The 20,831-nt window shown below is 36.2% G+C and overlaps 1 protein-coding gene across 3 annotated transcripts in view; it reads left to right on the top strand.

The window, feature by feature from the left end:
• The window catches only part of LOC122351370 (diacylglycerol kinase gamma), a 101,757-nt gene that overhangs the window by 6,117 nt on the left and 74,809 nt on the right, over nt 1-20,831 (top strand). For 2 of the 3 annotated variants that reach the window (XM_043248407.1, XM_043248405.1), the window contains exon 1: nt 6,846-7,161. The exons of the other annotated variant lie outside the window; for it this stretch is intronic. The gene's annotated coding sequence lies outside the window, so the exon portion shown is untranslated. Of the gene's footprint in view, nt 1-6,845; nt 7,162-20,831 lie in introns of those variants that run through there. 3 annotated transcript variants of the gene reach the window in all.

Raw genomic sequence — 20,831 nt, 5'->3', positions numbered from 1 at the left:
AGCCCAGTTTGTTTTATTGTGAAAGCAAACAGCGCTTATCTGTGAAAGATGAACTCTCCAGTCGTGTATTTATAGCAACCTAATAGATCCCAAGTGTGTAATCTGTAGTCTTTTTTAGGACAAAAAATTGATTTTTTCTATTTTCGTAATAAGGGCCTTCCATAAAGTGGGAATGAAACAATAAACAGTTTATAAAGTATTATTTTTCCCGGATGCGTCCTGTCTAGCATTTCTATATTGGCTAAAATATCTATGTTTCGGCCTTGTTTGTGTGTGCAGGCCTCCCACACTTTCTCAGGGTGCTTTGAATCAAAGCAATATTGAAATCCTTGCCAGGATGCATCTGGGAAAAATGGCATGCACGGTCACCCTATATTATATGTGTGCGTCAAAAGTTGCATTCAGCAACATTAATCATACATTCAGAGCCCCAGCTGCATTAATTTCTCAGGTCTTTAAATTTTCAAATGCAATATCTACTTTTTAAAATCCAAATTGAATTATTTAAACCTAATGCTGAATTATTAAAAGCTGGCACGTAAGCATGGCAGCTCACCATGGTTAAATTATGGTCAAAATTAAAATTTAAATCTAGAATTTTATAACAAGTGTTTTTTACAGTTTTTTTTTCATTTTCTTTGCCCTTATGTTTTTGCCCTTAGCAAATCGTCAACATCGTCACCATCAGTTTTGCTCTATTTCTCCAGTCCTTAAGCGCAATTCCAACATTTACCTCTATAAATATTTGTTTGATTAATGTCAACGCTATTCAGTTCCAAGGTTGAAAGGAAACCCCTACAGGTTGAGAGTTATATCCTTGCATCTCAAAAGGTAGGATACTCTGTGCATTTGCATGTTAATAGAGGTGGTTGTAAATGTACTGTGTTTGCAGAGTAACGCTAATGTTAACCATTCATCAAGAGAAATTGATTCTCAAGTCAGGACATAGATGTACAGATAGATTCCCTGTCAGTGCTAGTCTGCTGTTGTCCCTGGTACCTGTTCATAATGAACTACATGGAATCCATATAATGCCACAACTGAAAACTGAACGGGAGAGCTTTTAATACGCACATAAAGCTAGCACCGTTTGCTTTCATCAAAGGAAACGCTAAAGTGAGAGCAGGAGGTCCTCTGCAGAGGAAACCAGAGCTCTATCTTTTTGCAAATGTGTGCATGACTGTGGTAAAAAGACGAGCAGAGGATTTCAACCTGTCTTTGTGGCTGTCAGAAGTGCAGGAAGTTTTTGGACAAAGTACTTTGTTTTATGCGCTTTTTTGATGTTTTTAAAACCGCTCTGATTATAAATTCTGATTGGTTACGCTATTATGTTACTGCCAGGCACAATTAGTGTGATTAGCAATTAGGAGAATTAACTTTGATTATTATTTTTACTTAGATAATTAATAACAGTAATAATATGTAATGTATTTTTTTTTATTTATTTTTAGTTATTGGTGAAATAATATCTAGCAGAGAATGTGCTCAACTTTGAATACTTTGTGTAACTTAAAAAACAATATTATTTGCTACAATTTTACTGCAGAATACAATATATATTTTTTTTACTTAAAATGTACTGATAACCACCATAATAATACAGGTGTCATGTCTCTGAGAAAAAGATACAACATAGTCAGTTTTTCACCTTGTGTGCATGTTTGTGACCTTTATGCACGTGTGAATAGGTGGGTGTCAGTAACAGGCTGTACATGTGTGAAAATGTGTTATTGTACTGCTCTGGTCGTGCCAGAAATGAGTGCATCTCTCTTAAATGTGTGTGGAGTCCTCTTATCAGGGATTCTGTCTGAGCTACCATTATACATGTGCCAGAATGTTTTTTGATGTCAGTCGATTGTTTTTGGCAAACATTTTCTTCGTATTTTTTTTTATTGTCAGCTTGTTTTGTAAAATGCTTTTTCATTATATCTTCTCCATCTCCTCCCCCTTCTTCCTGTCCTTGTGTCTCTGGGGAGGAGCCTGCCAGCCCGGTGATGTAGCTTTGGATCTCATTATGGGGCAGAGATGTAATGGAGCCACATGGTTGTCGGTCACACGCTAAGATGTGCATTAATGCAGAACTGTTTGTCCACTGCAGCTGCTGGTGGTCATATAACTGGTCCCCCCCCTCCACTTTATTTCCATCTCGAAGGGAAAAAAATAAGGCATATGTTTCAACATAGCAAAAAGACAGATTTGGAATGTCCTGACGGCTATTTTTATTTCCACATCTGTAGCTACTTAATAGTGCGGAAATTTGGAATTACTATGCTGGATTGTTTACACTTTAATTGGATCATAGTTTGACACTGTATTGGGAAAGCTCATTTCCTGCTATTGCAGAAACGCAGTACTCCATGAAGTGAACCTTAAATCTTGTACAATTTTCTAATTACAGCTAGTGCACTACCGTTTAATAGTTTTGGGTTTGTTAAGTTTCTTATGCTGACCAAGGCTGCATGCATTTGTTAAAAAAGTTTTAGTTTTATTCTTGGCTGAATAAAACTAATAATTTCTTTACAAAATGTAGGCGTTGCTATTGATAGTTTTCGCGTGACGTCACGTGAAAAAAATACATTTTATATTATTATTTTTTTTATACATATTAGTTTTATTTATTAGCATGTTTTAAAAACTTTTTAAATTATAAAATGCATGTTTATTTGCAACATTTATGCTAAAAACAATAAAAATACATTTATGACATTAAAAACAACGATATCTGCTAACGCACATCATGCTGCATTTATCGTCACGGGAACATCTCAGCTGAAGTTAAAAATAAAAAAACGTACATTTTACTCGCATACCTTTGTTTTATTGTATGGAGAGATGAACTAAATATTTGCGGCTTTGATACAGATGTAAAACTGACAGGCTTTTGCTGCATTTCTATTGATGTTTTGCCCTCCAGGTCTTCGAACTGGTCACGTGACTGAAAAATATGGATAGGCTTCAATGCCCATCATCTCACAGTGAGATTTGTGAGAAGTCAACATCATAAAAGTGTCTTCTGATTATAGTTTAGTAGTCATACCAATTTTCTAATGCGAGTTGCATGGGAAAGAGCAGTTAGTACATTCTGTAGGATTTCTGCTTTTATCTTTTATAAAAAATAGAAAGCCATACAGGTTTGGAACATTAGGGTTAGTAAATAATGATATTTTAGCTCTTTATTTTAAGCTCTTAGTGACGATCTGTTGTTATGTTTATTAAGAATTTCCTTCTCTCTAGTCTGTGTAGAACCCAGTGACTTCATCTTTCATCTAAAATTCAACCACACCACAATTCATATACTGACACAAATATAACAGAATAACATTTTGCCTGACTTGCAATCTGTTTTATACTTCTTTTCCAATGTTTCTGTCATTAGTTGCATGCCTTACAATTCACACTCCTCCTACACACTCATTCACACCACACGCACATGCTCATATTGCTGCCAAAGGCCTATGTATTTCTCCGTAAGGTGCCCAACAAGGTAATTCCTGCTTTTACAGCAAGCTACTATGGCAGACTGTCTGGTGCACGCATCGTTGCACAGTTAAAAGAGGAAAAAAATGTGAGGCGAGAAGATTTTTTTCCCAGGGTGCTCTCACTCAGGATGAGAATGAGGTGACTGGTCCCAGTGGACTCTGAGGTTAGGAGCGAAGGACAGCGCTTCCGCTCACTGGGGAGAAGGGACAGCCGGAGGGATAAATATAGCAAGTGAATCCCACCCCCCAGGCTCTCTTTTGTCCTTCTGGACACTGTGTGAGGGTCTCTCTCCTGGTACCCTTCTGCCTTCCCTATGGACTCTGACAGTGTGTGACCCTGCTGTAGTTTCCACTCAGTGCTGGAAGTTTCCTGTCACTGCATAGATGGATAGATTATGTTTTTAATGTAGTACTGATCTGAATAAGATATTTTACAAATAGTGATTACAGTCTAAAATCCATAGTGTACAACATAAAATATATGTAGTCATATTTATAAATCTGCTTTTACTTCTGGAGCATCAGTGACCATTTTGTAGTAGTTGTGTATTACTATTATTTTCTATTGTGTACTATATTGAATAGTGTCTTACGTGGAATATGTTATTCAGGTCAGTACTAAATTAAAAATAAGAGGCATTTTGTATGATGCCTCATATTTTGGGAAAATTGATATTTTACAGACATTGCGGTGTAAAAGTTTGACTACAACTAGATCGGATTTGTTTAAATTCATGTTCTGGACACTAAGCAGTGAGAAAATGAATGGTAAAAGTTCATTTACTCATGAAAACCTTGCAAAATTAAAAATGCACATTCAGCTTGAAAGTGTATATTTTAAAATTTCAAATTATTAAATTCAGGACTGTCACAATATCACACAATTAGAAGGACCAAAATAAATAATGACATTTCCTTGTCTTGTCATTTATAATTAACTCCCCATAGGCTCATAAGTGTTAGCTCATATCTTCAAAAAAAGAGGACAATAAGATAAAGACAGGAAGCGAAAGCATACGCTGTGCTGGCACAAGGCAACGCCTCCATCTCTTAACAGCAAAGGGGAAAGTCCCCTCAGAAAGACACAGCACTAGAGAAAGCCAGAGAGAAAGAACAGACACCTTACGCAGCCCTGTAGACCTATATAAATTTTCCTCCCCCTGTTGCATTTCTCTTGTCTTTTCAAACATATTGTGTGTGTATTTCACCATGTGAAGTCTCGATGCTTTGTGGGTTTTTATGATGCTGCACAAAACAGCACAGTTGCAAGAAGCACATAGTTGCCTTTAACTCTCTGTTCTAGGAAACGCAGACGCCACCTCATGTTAACACTCCCACACATTTCCTAAACACTAATTACAGTATGCACAAGATGGCCAGCTTACCGTTCTGAAGTCTCTTTATTTTCCTTTTTTGTCTATAATAAGAGCGTGGATCTATTTTCTCCGTGTCCTTCAACTTCAGAAACTCACTCAACAAGCTGGAGGCTTCAGGGTCAGCTCATGTCCTCTGATTGAAACCACTTACCTAAAAAGGTCTTTTAGAGCAAATTCATGATTGCTCTCTTTTTTTTTAAAGATAGAAAAATGAAAAGGGGATGGCATACCTAGGTGAAAGTCAGGCCAGACAAAAACAGTCTGCTTTTGATCATAGGAGCAGGGGAGGAGCTCTCCGGGGCTATTTCTGTCCTTTTGTCTGCTTCTCAAATTAAGTGATGGAGCGATGGTGCTACAGCTTAATTCCCTATTCGGTTGATAAGCATTGGTCTCATCCCATCATCCTTTGAGGGACCATTATATCATCCCAATGTGACATCACCAATGATCTAATGAGTTTTTCACTGTTCACTCATGTTTAAAAACTAAAATTTTGTTTACAGCAGTCTTGTTCTGCCAAGCAAGAACCAATTTTGGTTCGCCAAAGAATCTTTCAGTGTACAGTGTTTTTAATATATTTATATATATATAAAATAAATTCTAGTTAGTGTAAATTACTTTTAAAAATTCTACTGAACACTACAAAAAACAAGCAAAAAAAGTTTAATGGATGTTGAAGCTTAACTGCCAATAAAGACTTGTGCATTATTATGAATTTATCATTAATATTTTAAAATATACATGTTCCCTCTGCTTAGATTTTACAGGATAAAAGCTTCTTGGCTCCCTTTTCCAACTAGTGTAACTGAAAACATTTTATATTGATTGTTTTTTAAAATCATTCAGCATACGCTGTTGTCTTTTTCTGTCTTGACATGTATTTCCTTTTGAAACAGGAAGTTTGTCAAAGGGCTCACCACTTTTTTTTTTTTTGGTAGTTAGTGGCCTTTAGCTATGTTAACACCATACAACAATGCCTTTCTCTTTGCTAGAGAGAATGACTGTAAATTTTCAATGCTGCGTTTGTCAGTGTTTTGTACAGTAGTAAGCAGCTGACCATGGACTCAAAACTCTCATTATGATTTTTGCCTTCATTAAGCATCATGGTTTGTTTAGTGCTGTTGCGCTGCATTGTGATCTCGTTATGTTTGTGAACAATGAGCCTGAATGTAGCACAACTATATTGTGAGCACCAGCCACATGACGCTTATCCACCTAGAAGTTACAGTGGTAAAGCATATAATTATAGTTGGGTTTTTGATCTTCTCAAATTACTATAAACTTGTACCAGACAATACCAGCATGATAACATTTTGTAGTTGTATTTGGCTCTGCAGAATGAGCAGAGTTATGTAGCGTGTTATTTTCTATAAAAATAGAAAAGAGCAAAACAGCAGTCTGCCCAGTTGTGATTTGAAATAGAACTGTTTTGAAAATGTTTTCATTACCACTGGATTGTATCAGAATCAGGTCCTAGCAGTACTGCAGAGTGTTTACCAATAGCCCAGTAGTTTGGTCTCAAATAAATGTTTGTTAAATTTTTTAAAAAAAAAAGAACATTTCAGTAGATATTACCCACTCTTCAGTCTTCTTTCAGAAATCATTCTAAGCTAATATGATTCTTAAGAAAATAACCATTTGAATTTTAGTTGGAAGCATGAATAAAATAAAAGAACAGTGTGAATTTCTTTCACAAAAAAAAAATTGATTAGTAATATATGATACATTTCAAAAGTCAAAGACTATTTTAACGGCTTTTAAAGATGAGGTCGACAGCACAAATTATGTGTTGTTTTATAACAAATGATTTGATATTTTATTTTACGTTATAGCACATTTCAGAAAAGACTGGAGAGGGGCACTAACTGTGGTGGTTAGGGTTGTTCACAAGGGGGAGGGCTGGCCCTATGAGAAGCACTTTGATATTGTTCTGTTGATGAGAGAGAGAGAGAGAGAGAGAGAGAGAGTGTACCGAGTGAGAGAGAAACAGAGCGACGGCAGACCTCTCTGTAAACAGGCTGTCAGAAAAGAAAGTGCAGGGACGTTTTCATCCGCTACAGCCAAAGGAGAGCGTTGCGTACAACACTGAAGGATAATCACGAGAGGGAGAGAGAGAGAGAGAGAGAGAGCGAGAGTGAGAGAAGGTTTAATTAATTCATGCAGGAGGGGAGGGATGTTTCTGCCGCTGACTGAGCTGGTTCCAGCACTGCCTGTAGCATTTTGCTTGTGAGCCCATCTATACTGTGACCGTGACAGCACTCAGATCAGCCAGGATCTAACGGACACCATCACCTGAACAATCGGAGGTAGAGTACGATTTGTCCTCCTTTCTTGCACGCACATCTGTTCTCTTCTCGCTCACGTACTGATAAGTGACCCTTGTTTTTTCTCTCACTGTGTGTTCAACACTGCATATCCGGCACCAGAGGTGCGCGTTTCTCTAGCTTTTGAACTTGTGAAGTCGCATTAATAGCCGCGCTTTTTCTTTATTTTGGTTGTCTGTCTTTATCGTCTCACAGCACAGAGGTGTTTCCTGTGCTTTGTGGAGTTCACACGCAGGATGTTGCCTGCTTAGTGCTTTGTTATGGTCTACATTGCCATAGTTTGTCTGTCATGTCAGAGCTGAGTGCAGATAGTGTTTATATTTCACACTCAGCTGAGAGATCAATGCCGTGGGATGGTGGATTCTGGGGAGGGGGGGGGTATAAAGCCTGACCATTTGACCAGGCTTGTTTGGTGTCTTCTCTGATTCCTTAAAGCGGTCACGATCTCGATTGTGAGGGAATGTAATTTAATGTCCGGGATTATTAATTCTTTTCACAAACCTGTGCTGTCATGTGCTTGAGAAATGCTGGTAAGTCTCCAATCTGCTCCATTAATTATGGCTCATCATGTAATCACCAAAGGCACGGGGTCTTCATGTCTCAACAGGATCTGTGGAGCAGGAACAGCGTGAGAGATGTGTGTGTGAAAGCTTTTTAGCTGTTGCTGCTTGAGGATGCAATTCATGTTGTCAGTCTTCATTGAGGGCTGAATATTCGTTTAAGCCATAAGTAATTAGCTCTCGATCATTAGGGAAAAGACACAAAGATAAAGAAAAAGAGAAAAGATAGCTCGTGACACACTACCCAAGGTCAAAAAACGGCAGACAGCCACCGAGTATCTTAATGGAGTCCACAATAAAGGAGAGCTTGAATAAACACTCACTGATCATACTGTTGTCTTTGGCTTGTCTCTCATCTTTACTATTCCGCTCTTGGGTGGATGGATATGTTTCTGTCTGTTGGAGAAGCACAGTGATTTATCCTGATGTTCTCACTGCAAGCACACGTTACGAGAGACGCTGTGAGAGTCTGTGATTGTGCAAAAGTTTTCAAAACAAACCGAAAGGGAACGTTGCTTTTATTTTTTATTTCTATTTTAAATTCTGTTTTATCTATTATCTTTCTTTAATGAAAAAAGCCACCTGACACTTGCACTCTACTCATTTTCTGACTGCTTGTTTTCTTTAAAAAAACATCAACTTAGTTTTCTCTATTCTTTTTCATTTAATAGTTTTCTTTATTTATTATAGAAGACCCTAACACTTGCAGTCACTATTCTTTTTCTATTCCTATCTACCTGTTTTTGTTTTATTTTATATAAAAAAACACCTTTCTATTAAGCTAACCAAGATTTTTCATAGCACTTGTAAATTATTGTTCTCTTATTGTTTTTTGATTGCTTCTGTTGTCCTCTGTGGATAAAAGTGTCTGCTAAATGACTAAATTTAAAAGTACATTTTAAAAATACAATAGTGTTGTGGTTTTCTGTACATTAGTGTATTTCCTCATCCTGTTTCACCACTATGATTACCTACTGTACTAACAATAGTAATCAATAATTGTAATAGATGGGTAATGCTATGGTATAGCTATTAACTTATTACTGACTAGCGTGCGTGTAAACATATTCTAAACCCTAATACAACCTAATCTAAACTTCCTTATGAACTATTAATAAGCAGAAAATTAGGAGTTTGAGGCAAAAGTTTGCTAATAGCGAGACCTTAAAATAAACTCTGACCAGTGAGTATAACAAATGTGAATGTAATTATATATTTTTCTATAAATATTTTTAGATATTTTTCATATTTTAAGTTCTTCCGTTTTTATGTAAGTTGTAGTAGTAATGCTAATAATAATAATAATAATAAAAATAATGAATTGCAAACATTTCATGTAATAATTCGTATACATTATTACTGCATTAAATATACATTTAAAACTAAAGATCTGAATTCATAAATCTATAGTATTGTTTGAAATGTATTTTAGAATTCTGTTTAATATGAAATTATTTAAAAAGGCCTTTTAGCTCTTTTGCACCTTTGCTCTGCCACTTTGTTTAGCCCTCTGTTGTTGATGGTCAGTTACATTAACAGACATTCAGAGCGGATTGAAGGGTTTCCCTTTAGCTGGGAATCAGAGCAGGTCTTGCCTGGCTTTTCCATGTCATTGCATTGCAATTTCGAACCAAACCCTCCTGTTGCCATGACATCCAACCCCTCTGTAAATACTCCCAGGATTTTTTTGAGCATGCAGGCCCCAGGAGAAGAGCGAGAGAGACCAAGAGAGAGAGAGAGGGAAAAGATTGCTCATATTTTTTCAACTCAGCGAGTCACTTAAGGAATGGTAAAAAAAAAAGCTATATTTATTCTCTACTATGATAGAAAAGAGATACATCGTTGGATGTTGCATGATAACATTTTTAAATCGCGTTTTTTTCTGGAATTATGTCTTATGTCTGCATTATGTGTAGGTCTATACAAAGGAAAGTGTTTCATAAAGAAACTGATTCAACTGCAAAGAAACCTACGTGTCTGAATAATGAGGCATTTGTGTTTTAAGCATGCCCATTTAGCATAGTTTCGTTTCAGCGGTGCTCTTTCCTTGTAGTGTTTCACCATCCATTACATTGTTTTGGACCATTAAGGAAATTATACTGAATCTCAGTTCAGTCACACAATTTACTAATGCGTAAGTGGTAAATGCAGCTGTAAGTAATTACAGTAGAACATCATAAAGATCGCTTTGTGGTTGCTCGTACTTAGAGAGTCATCGAGTCGTGTTTGACGTGAGAAAAGAAAACTCTAAAAGGCATGTCATGTAAATGCATCAGATAGGCCTAACAGCCATGGAGTGAGCACAGTGTTTTCTTCAGAGATGCTGGTTAAACGCTCCCGTCTCCTCTTTAGACCTGGACATGCTCTGCTTCTGTGAAATCAATAGGAAAAAAATTAATCTTTACCCAGACAGCAATGACCACACAGACCCCGAAGAAGATCCATACCTAAATGCCCTCAGTGCATCCGTCAATCAGATGATGTTTCTGCTCAAGTTGTACGTTTGTGTTGTTTGGCTATTTCTTTTCTTTCTGATTTGTTTCACTGTTTCTCCTGAGGCCATCAGTTTAAGGGCCCTGTTGTACCCGATGAATTTCGGGTAAAGTGTATATTTTAGACACTGCGACTGGTCCAGTGTTGATAATTGTAAAGTAAAACTATTTTTTTTCTGTATATATTTAAATTTAATATAAATATTACAGAAATGTAAGAACTTGACCTGCCAGCTCACTGAAATAATGTACGTTTGTATGTACTAAATTGTACTTAAAATGTACTAAACAAAAAAATAAAAATAATAATGCTTAATATAGATATATATATTTAAATAACAATGAAAGTAATAAAAGTGCATGAAAAATCTAAAAAGGTTAATTAAAAATATTCATAAATATTATAGCTGAAAATAAATAATTCTCAAGGTTTTCAGTTATACAAGATGTTCTTAAAATAGTTATGAGTACACTTTAAGTATATTATGAATATAAAATAAAATATTAAATATATAAAATAAAATATTTTAACTATTTAGGAAGAATTTAATTATTATTCCCTAATATAGATAGGGCATCACAGGTCTACTTATAAAATTATCTTTAAGTGTGAGGATTTACAGATTGTTTCAAAGCAAAATGCTTGTTTATGTTGAAAATTAAAATGTCTTGCAAATGATCATAGGTTCATAATACATTTTCTGTTTTGTTCTGCCTTTAGCAGATACACACAACAAAAAGACTCGGTGTTGTAACTCTCCTTACACCTCCGGTTCTCACACACACACACAGTGCGAATATTGTAACCTGTTACAATAAATAAAAATGCACTGCTTGGAACACAAAAAATATGTTTTCGTAAGCACAGATATTATCAAATTGGCCATCCACAACCACCAATAAAAAGACTAGTTTTGCAATTTCTTATTATTTGACTGTGGTTGTCATGAGAGAGAGAAAGAGAGGCCAGTTTTCACTGTCAGTGAAATGGGCCTATCAGTTCTCCTCCAGCCTGTTCTCTACGGTTTGATAATATGACATCTTTAGCTGCCATTCTCATCCACTTTGTCAAAGCTCTTTCTACCGGCTGCACGCCAGACCGCAGAGACTATCTATGGAGAAGTTGAGACAAAAATATTACACCATACCTTATCACGCATCAAACTGTGACAAGCAGTTGTCTGTGGCTTAGTGAAACTGCCTGAGCGGTGACGGGTGCACATGGCAGCACTGCTGTTGGCTCTGACTGACCTGACTGTGACCCAGCCCTGCCCTTTCATTTTATAATGTTTATGAAATTTAGGTTTTTGTTATATATCTGTGCCTTGGTAACCTTCCATTCCCAGCTGCCTGCCACTTTCCACAGGTTCTTCATTCCTCACGACCTGTATCATTCTCCTGCGATTCAGCTCTGTGTGTTAGCCTGTCCGCTGTCCCGCTAAATGCGGGTGATGTTACTGCCATGGCCGGACAGCAGTGCACCTCTCCCTCTCTCTTTATCCCTTTCAGAATAAGTATCCTAATTTGGTTGTGTTCTTCCACACTGTGGTTTAGGAGACTAGTGCTGCGGTCGTACTCGGATGATATTGTGTCAAATAATTTAGCCCTATTCAAGTGGTAATGAATTGCACCGTGCCATATTTTATGAAATGCACACTCCCTTTTAAAAGATTCAAGTAATGTTTTTCGAAAGGAAATACTACATTTATTTGGCAGATGTAGATGTTTACAGTTGTTACATTAGATGTTAGTCTATAATTTTCTTTATTATTATTATTTTCTGTTCATTAAATAATGCTTTAAATGTGTCATGCCTTCCAAAAAAAAAACATATTCCACAAAAACGAGTTGAAATAAAATATATTGCTGTTTTTAATGTATTTTTTAGTGTATGTCGGTCCGTTTGTGTATAAAAATAATAGAGATAAAATGCTAGCTTTTTCAATATAATTTGGTTAATAAAAATTATTAACACTACATTTGAACACACATGTATATGAGACACACAAATGCCATCTGCTTTGTAGAAGTAGCCATAAAGGGACTAAATATTTTCAGATGACAAAAATAAGGTTAGGGTTTGTTTGGGTTAGTCCGTAGTAGCTGTTTAGTTTAAGCACAATAGAAGTCAAAAGGAGGTCTTCACTATGATGTGAAACAAGTGTTTGTATGTGTGAAACACACAGCTGCAGACAGTTACTCGCTGGCGCATTGATCATGAGTGACTACACAGCAAAACACTGTTGGCTGACTAGCCTGCTAGCCGTGTGGAACTAGCTAGCTAACACCCGGTTTCATTGTTTTCCTCTGTGTATATGAAAAAAGCAATAAAACTGCTGTTGTTTCCATAATTTTTAGATGTCCATCTATGTTCTCAGGCACAGTACCACAGATAAGAATATCTCTTACTGTAATGTTTAGAAACTGCCTCATGGAAAAGCATGCCGCAGTTAAAGTGTCAAGTGTAGACTAGAGATCTGGATCATTTCACATAATGTTGCATCTGTAGTTCGTTCTTTACTATTTGCGTACATTTCTACAAAAGCATCTCACTAAAATTCCACTAATATGACATGTAAATTTGTCAAAGTAATACAACTGCTTTTGGACACTGCTTATTTTGCATAGGGTTGTGAATTGGCTCTGGTTTGCATTATCATGTCAACAGTTTGATTTAAATCGATGTCACGCTTATATCAAATTTATTTTGAGCATTATTATTCAATAATATAAGAATAATTTTTAAAATAATTGTTATATTATTATTTTATTAATATATAATTCATTAATTCATTACTGTTAGTAGGCCTAAATATAGTTGCAAATATACAAGCAAATGTAATAAAGGAGAAAAAGACAATTACAAGTGAAAGCAAGAAAGAAAAAGCAGGGAGTTTACAGTCAATCGTAGTTATGGGTTTTTCTTTTTTTAATCAACATTTGATTATTTCAGATGAGATCATAGACACTGGCAGCTTTATTAGACGCACTGATGTACAGATCTAGTTCCACATATCAGATACTTTGTCCTGTTCTGAAAACAAAACTATTGACATCAATTTCGTATCATAAAAGATGCAAATGCATTAACTTGCTTCGTGAGCTTTAAGACAAAGTCTGTCAGCACGTGAGCTTCTTGCATTTAATACATTCTGCATTACAAACTGCAGAAATTAAAGCATATAAGACTAAAATAACAGCGAGTGGAAGTCAAGCAATGCACGTGCGTCTCACAGTGCTTATTCTTTGCAATGAATCCCGCCACATTTGTCTCTAGCATAGCCAATTATGGACTATACGATTATAGTTTACTGTTATTTATGACTTAAGAGTTATTTTAGACGTTGATGAATTAAAACACAAAGTCTCTCAAAGAAATAATTATAAATTATCCAATGACGTTTACATCACAGTTTAGGGCTGCTGATGGTCAAGACTTTTCTGAAATATATTTTTGGAGATGAATATATGATTAGCTTACAGGTTTTTTTTTGGTTTGTTAAAACATTTCATGCTCGGTGGGAAAAAGTTCACAACAAGACAGCGAGTGCAAGTGGATTTTTCACCGATTACGGTTAATAGTTTCCTATGGTAGGCTACTTTACCGAATAATGCAAATATGATTAATAAGGCTATTGGAAACTATGTGTTTGGGCATGAGTGGGAAGGGACTGTTTGAGGAGGACAGAAAATGAGAGAAAGTTGCTCATACTGTATCTCCGTCAACAGCTCAACCGAAAATCACTGAGGCCACTGTGATTTCTGTTTTAAACCGCTTTTAGATCCGTGAAGTTCCTTTCCGTCGTGGGCAGTACAGGAGTCCATCACATCTCTGTCACACTGAAACTCTTATGCTGCACCCACATTACAAAAGCACAGTGCAAATCATTCACATATTCCTCAACTATGATGCAAACTCTTTTACTTATTACACAGAAAGTGTCAGTGTGTTACATAGAAAGACTTAAATAATGGATCTGAGAAAGGGTAAAATAAGGAGGTACATGTAACAAGATGGTCACATAAATTCTACATGAAAAGCAGATGCATCATGGACTGAGCTGATATAGTTTGGAGGAAAGTGGGGGAGGAAGAGAGAGAAATGGAGGGAAAGATCTAATATAGATAGCTACGGAGAAAAGGGTTGTGGGGGAATGGTATAAATACTCCAGGGCTCGTGGATAATGGAGTGTCAGTTGGAGACAGAGAGGCAAATGGAATAAGGTGCATGCATTTCTTCACTGCTAGAAAGGGGAGAGTGGAGGGAGAGGGAGAATAATGAGGCTCATACTGTTTAATGGGACTGGAGGCATTATAACTCTGAGTAAGATCAGCGTTGAATAAGCATCTTGCTGGACAATAAGCATCTTGCTGGACAACATGGTCCATATCCCAGTGTACTACATGTTCCCTCTGCAGTCTGATCTAAAGAAGTGGTTTTGTGAGCTCACATTGCCTTGTATGTCAGGTGGAAAGAGCACCTTCGGGGTTCAGCAGTGGGGGTCCAGTGTGAGATTGGAAACAGTCGATGTTTTACCACACCTCCGTCCGTTGGTCATGTTTATGCCTTTCTGTGATGTATTGCGCCTTGTAGTGGTTAATTATGCTTATATACACTACTGTTTAAATGTTTAAGGCTTGTAAGTAATTTTAAACTTGTAAAAATAATAATTTTGTGCATATATATTTAAGGGATTATGAAAATCTTATATACAAGAAGCTCTAAAAGAATGTTTTGAATTTTAGAACCCTTTTGATTTAGACCTTCAGACATAAGCGTTAAGATTATTACTGCATCTACTCCTTTTTAGAAAAGATAACAGTGACATTTTTTCTTACATATATATATATATATTCCCATATATATACATCACTTTTACGTCTTTGAGTGAAAGTATTGTATGCTGCAATCTTAATCATAATAATAAAGCACCATGTTTAAACTGTAATTAGTACAATAGTTCTAAATAGTACAAATTTGGGGTGCTTTTTGTATTTACTTTTTAATAGGATAGCATAATGTAGACAGGAATAAAGGGGGAGTGGAATCGGGACATGGACTTTAGAATTGACATAGAATTGTGCATCTTGGTAATTTCTGACTAGAGTCAGTTATATATATATTATTATTTTTTAGCTTTTTTTGGATTGTTAAAAAATAGATGTGGATCTATAGTATTCCTTATATGTTCAATCTTTATAAGTTGCATTAGGCCCGAATTCTAGGTTGGACTGCCACTAAGTCCATTTTCTATATTTATGCTAAGGGTGCTTGGGATTGATATTATGTTATGTCTGCCTTGTGGCCTGGCACATACACAGACTGGCATAATGCACCAATGCACACAAACTCCTCCACACACACAGACACGTACACACACACACACACACACAAACCCATAACCGATTTCACTTCATCTCCTTGCTGCAAACTTATGACGTCAGGTTGCCAGGCAACTGTCTGAGCAAACAGAATCCCTCTCCACACAGAGGGGAGGCCCCATCCTGTTGATCAGCACGTGGCTCCCGCAACCCATTAACACACACTCTTTTGCACAATTCATCTCTCGGTCCTTCCTTTAATGTACACATTTCCTTAACTAGCTTATTAGAGGTTTCTGTCCTTGACAGTAATAACGTGTGGATGTATAGCTTTTGTTGTGAAGAGAAGGACAGGAGAAAGATAGTATGAGTTATGAGGGAAACCCACACAGAAAGAAACCGTTTTTTAAACCGTAAAGAGGAATAGAGAAAACAGAAAGGCAGTTTGAATGGTGGGAGGATCAAAAATATTTTCCATCGTCTGGTGATACTAGAGTTTAATCCTTTGCCACAAACCTTTTATGTCATTAGATGACAGTTATGTGTTTGTAGTCTCTGTGCTCTTGTTATATTTATTTCTTTTTTGGAGGGGGGGGTCAACTATTCACCTTTGTTTTACCTCCCATTTTCCATTTTAGTACTTTGTACAGCACGTCTCGTTTCATTAGGACAGAGCAGGAAGATTTAATTCTTACAGTGTTCTAACAACAGGAAATTACTGCAACCTGATAAAGCTAATTTTTCATCTTTTTTTGGCACAGATGAAGACCCCATTGTGATTTATTCTTTTTAAATTAAAAAGAAAAAGACGTTTTCAGGATTTTGAACTATAAAGTCAACATCTGAAGAGAGATTTTAGTGGTCTTAAAACTGGCCCATATATACTTTAAAAGCTACAATTCACATCCTGGTTCAATATAACCATAATAAAAAAGAACAAAGATTGATTTCAGTATGTAACTTGTAACAGGATAAAGAATCACATGACAAGGAGAGCTCAGTGAAATAACCCTGGAGGGTGGCTTTATTGACACAAAAGACAGAATACGTGAATTAGTGTCCAAAGAGGTGGTGAGTAGGTGCAGAGGTGCTTCTCTTCCTTCTGTGAGAGTGCTGCAGTGGGTCGGTGCCGTGGGGAAGTGGGGCTGAGCGGTCACACGCTGATGTCTGAGAAGGAGACAAGAGAAAGGCATTAGTCTCTGTGCACACGGAGATCTCTCTCAAACAGTGGCGTCCTCGTGATCCTTTTCGAGCCCTGTCTTGATGAGTTTTTTCCCTCCACGCTACTCAGTGTTGCAGGAATCTGAGCCTCTTCCTCTGTGCAGGATTTTTGAAATTCACTATGAATGTTATGCACATATTAATCAAGTGGTTAGTAGTGTTGATTTTCCTATAGATAATTTGCATTGATATCATTTTTGGCATGCTGAAAGAAGAGTTTAATTTTAGGAATCAAAAATGTTGAGTGTAGTTGAGTTATTACGTTGGGCCGTGTCCCATAGGAATAGTTCAGGTCTATTTTTGGGTCTCTGTGTGAAATGTTCCACAAGAGAAAAGCAAATTCCCTCTGAAGTCACAGCTGGTAACAGAAATCATGCCCTTGATATATGGACCAATAAATCACTGTGAAATAAAATGAGTTATGAGGGAAAATCAATGATGAGTCTCTTATTCTTGGAAATGTAAGCTGTATATGCTTATAGCACAAACTAATGTCAGTGTTTTTAAAAGTTTTCACCGACTCATTTGTCTTTCTATTATTTCCATACACTACCAGACAAGCTTGCATGATTCCTCATTATTGGATTGATCATTTAATTATACAAAGATAATCATCAGTAATCCAACTTAATTTAAAGCAATGTTTCAATTAAGATCTTGTTTCCTTAGTCCTGCTGATGTTTTTATCCAGGAGTGGCAATAATCTATGATTTGGTCTTTTTAAATACATAAAACCAATCATATATAAAACAGAAAACAAATGATTTACTATTGCTTGGGGGATTACGTCTTTTGGTTCTGTTCTAGTACTAATGCGCAGAGATGTGATTTATCTTTTCTGAAATTTGTAAAATTAGGTAATACGCCTGTATTCCTGATAATATTGGCTTTAAAAATATGTCAAATATTACAAATGTATACCAGCATGTTGTGTGTAGATCAGTAATAACCACACTGCTCTCTCGTTGGAAAAGTCCATAATACAAGTCAATTCAGAGAGTTTAGTTGGGGTTGGATGATTCATTTTGAAACATGAAAATAACAGGCAAGATTCCACTCAGCAATATTCAATATGAGATTTCAATACCAGCACAGACGCCAAGATCTTTATCTTTATTTATCTAACATTGAGGGCCATATTTACCATAGAAATGCATTGATTCCCCATTCGGGCACTCGAGACACATAGATGCGGCCGCCATCTTGGAACGGTCAAATTGACATTATTCATCATGTAGGTTCACACAGAGCCTTTTATTTGATTATTAAATTACAGACTTTTTATATTTGCTGAAATGATTTGACAGTATTATATTTTGACAGTATTATATTTTGAAAATGACAGACAGTAGGAAAAACGCTGCTAAATGAACAATATTATAATGTTTTGATATACTAATTTTGGTTGTAATGGTACAGATAAACATTATTTCTGCATGTTTTTAGTACAGCAGGGAATAAACAAAAAATATACACATTTTGGCTTATTTTTTATTAAACAGTGGTTTGCTGAACAAACTATAGACTAATCTTTAAAGTCTGTTTTTACTACTGCAACTTGCTGTCAGGATGCGCCTTTTTGTGAAATGAAAATACTCATGTAACTTTTTAACATTTACAAAGAAGGATAAACCCCAAGATCTAAATTATGCATGGAGGAAAAGACGTCTTAAATGCTTTAGGTAGCATGCATCTGACAGGATGGAACGTGGCTTTAAACTGTATAATAAGAAGGTTTGATCTTTTAATATATAGCATGTTTAGGACATTTTTCCCCACAACAGCTAAAACACTGTTATCCATCTTTAAGGCCCAGATTTGTTCATAGCATCAAAGTGTTTTAATATAAACTTTATTGTCCTGTATTTTTAAAATATGGATGGATAGAGTAGTACCAAAAGTTTATGCACAGTTAAGATGGCAAAAACCAACAACAATGAAAAGATATAAAAAAAAAACACTTCCAGGATATTTTTCTGTTGATGCCAAAATCCAAATAAACTCGTAAGCTATTGTGATGCATGACGTCTTGAGGCTGAAATTTAATCTTCAGCCAAGAACATTTTTATTTTACCTTGTATTTTGTTAACACAATTTGTGTAGGCCCATTTATATTCCTTGTCTTCACCCTCCCTTGTGTTCATACTCTTTTTCTCTGTACAACAAACATCACACATCACTCTATGCTTTTTAAACTAGTGGGCATGGACTTATTCCCTGGCATGCTGTAACTCATGGCAGCCCTATCAACTTCATTGATTTTTGTCCTTTTACTCTGTCTTTTCCTCTTCTCATCATGGCAGTTTCTCATGTCTCTGCTCTTTGCAGAAGTTTTATGTCGGTTTCTTTCCTCCCTGTGGATGTGCTGGCAAACTGCTGTTGATTTTTCTCTCTGCTTAAACTCATTGGGAGTGTCCGGACAGAGAATGAGATGGAACAAGAGAGAGAAATAGAGACAGAACGAGAGAATTCAGCTGACAGAGAGAGAGAGACATTGATTGGTACGGCATGCTGAGCACAGAAGCAGGCCAGGCCCATGTGAGTCATTTGCTGAGTGGCCCTTTGAACATACAGCTATATGGAAGAGAAATGCAATGCTGTTTTAACTGGGTGTACTAGAGCAAACAAAATGCCCAAATTAAGGCAAAGACAGCATACAGCGTGACTTGTACACCTTCTCAAAAACAACAACAAAAGACCGTTATTTTCTAACTGTCTTCCTGGAGTAAAATTTGTATTGCTCAAATATTCCTTTTTTTAGCTTTTTTAGAGACTTAATGTTGTTTCCATTGGTTTTGAAAGTATAAACTTTGTCTTAGGTGTTTGTTTTAAAATCGCTTGAATGGAAACAAATGAGAGAGCATGTGTTATTTTTAACATTTCCACTGAAACTGAAAGCAGGGATCCTCAGAATGTGGTGTGTGACATGCTGTATAGGAACATATAATGGAAAATATTAATAAACTTAATAATAGTATAATTATGCTAAAATAGCATTGTTATAATGCTATAGTATTATAATATTGTGATCTCTCATATATATATATATATATATATATATATATATATATATATATATATATATATATATATATATATATATATGGGGCCAAATTGACTAAGCGGCACATTTTACTGTAAGGATGCAATTCCTTAGAAGTTAGTGAAAGTCTTGTGGTTAATGTGTTGGCAGTGCACAAAAAGCAAACATAATGAACAATGCAGCACAAATCAACAAACCGGCTCAGCCAATGTTGTCCAGTTCTGTGTAATGGTTTATTTTTTATACAAGTTATGAATTGTCCACACCCCCCTAAAATGACAGGTTTTATTTTCATAACAGCACCCCAATTGTTTACGCAAAGAAAGAAGGCAGAGCTATTATTCTCACTGTAGTTTTATAGTGCTGTACATGCTTCTGAAAGTGAAACTACTTTGTTTGTGCTTCTAAAAGAAGGCACAACCAGAAGTCAGTGGTCAAGTTTAATTTACAACGCTGTTCCAGAACAGTTCATTACAAATATTAGAGTGTGTCCACGGGGGACTGATTCATTAACCCCGCAGAACTGCCTATGCTGGTATAAGTAAGGCAATTCAACTCTGCAAGGACAGTCTGGTGCTTCTGACTCAGCAAATCACAACACTGGCCAGTCAGAGCACACCTTGCTTTAGAGTGATGAGCTTTGTGCACATCTACCTGTTTTGGAAGGCAGGGCTTAGAGGAGAAACAATAATATGCAGTATGAAGAAAATGTGTATTTTGAAACTTAAACCCCATAAACACATTACCAAATATACAAAATAATGTTCAAAACAACATATGACCCCCGTGGGCCTTAAATAACTGACGACCACAAACCTTAGTAATTCCCCTTATATTATTTATTTAATACCTTCTCAAAAAACATTTTCTATCTGTATAACTGTGTCCTCTCTCTTTCATCTGTATTCTTTCACTGTGTTTCTTCAGTAAATCCTGACAGCAGTTTTTTAACATGAAAAGCAAGTTTTGCACTGGTGAGCAAACAATGTTGTGGTTTTTTCATCAGTTAAGTCA

Source organism: Puntigrus tetrazona, chromosome 9 (genome assembly GCF_018831695.1).
Source record: "Puntigrus tetrazona isolate hp1 chromosome 9, ASM1883169v1, whole genome shotgun sequence".
In the NCBI taxonomy this organism is placed as follows: Eukaryota; Metazoa; Chordata; class Actinopteri; order Cypriniformes; family Cyprinidae; genus Puntigrus; species Puntigrus tetrazona.
Note: the sequence above shows the minus strand (reverse complement) of the source record. Positions and strands in the feature narration are given on the sequence as shown.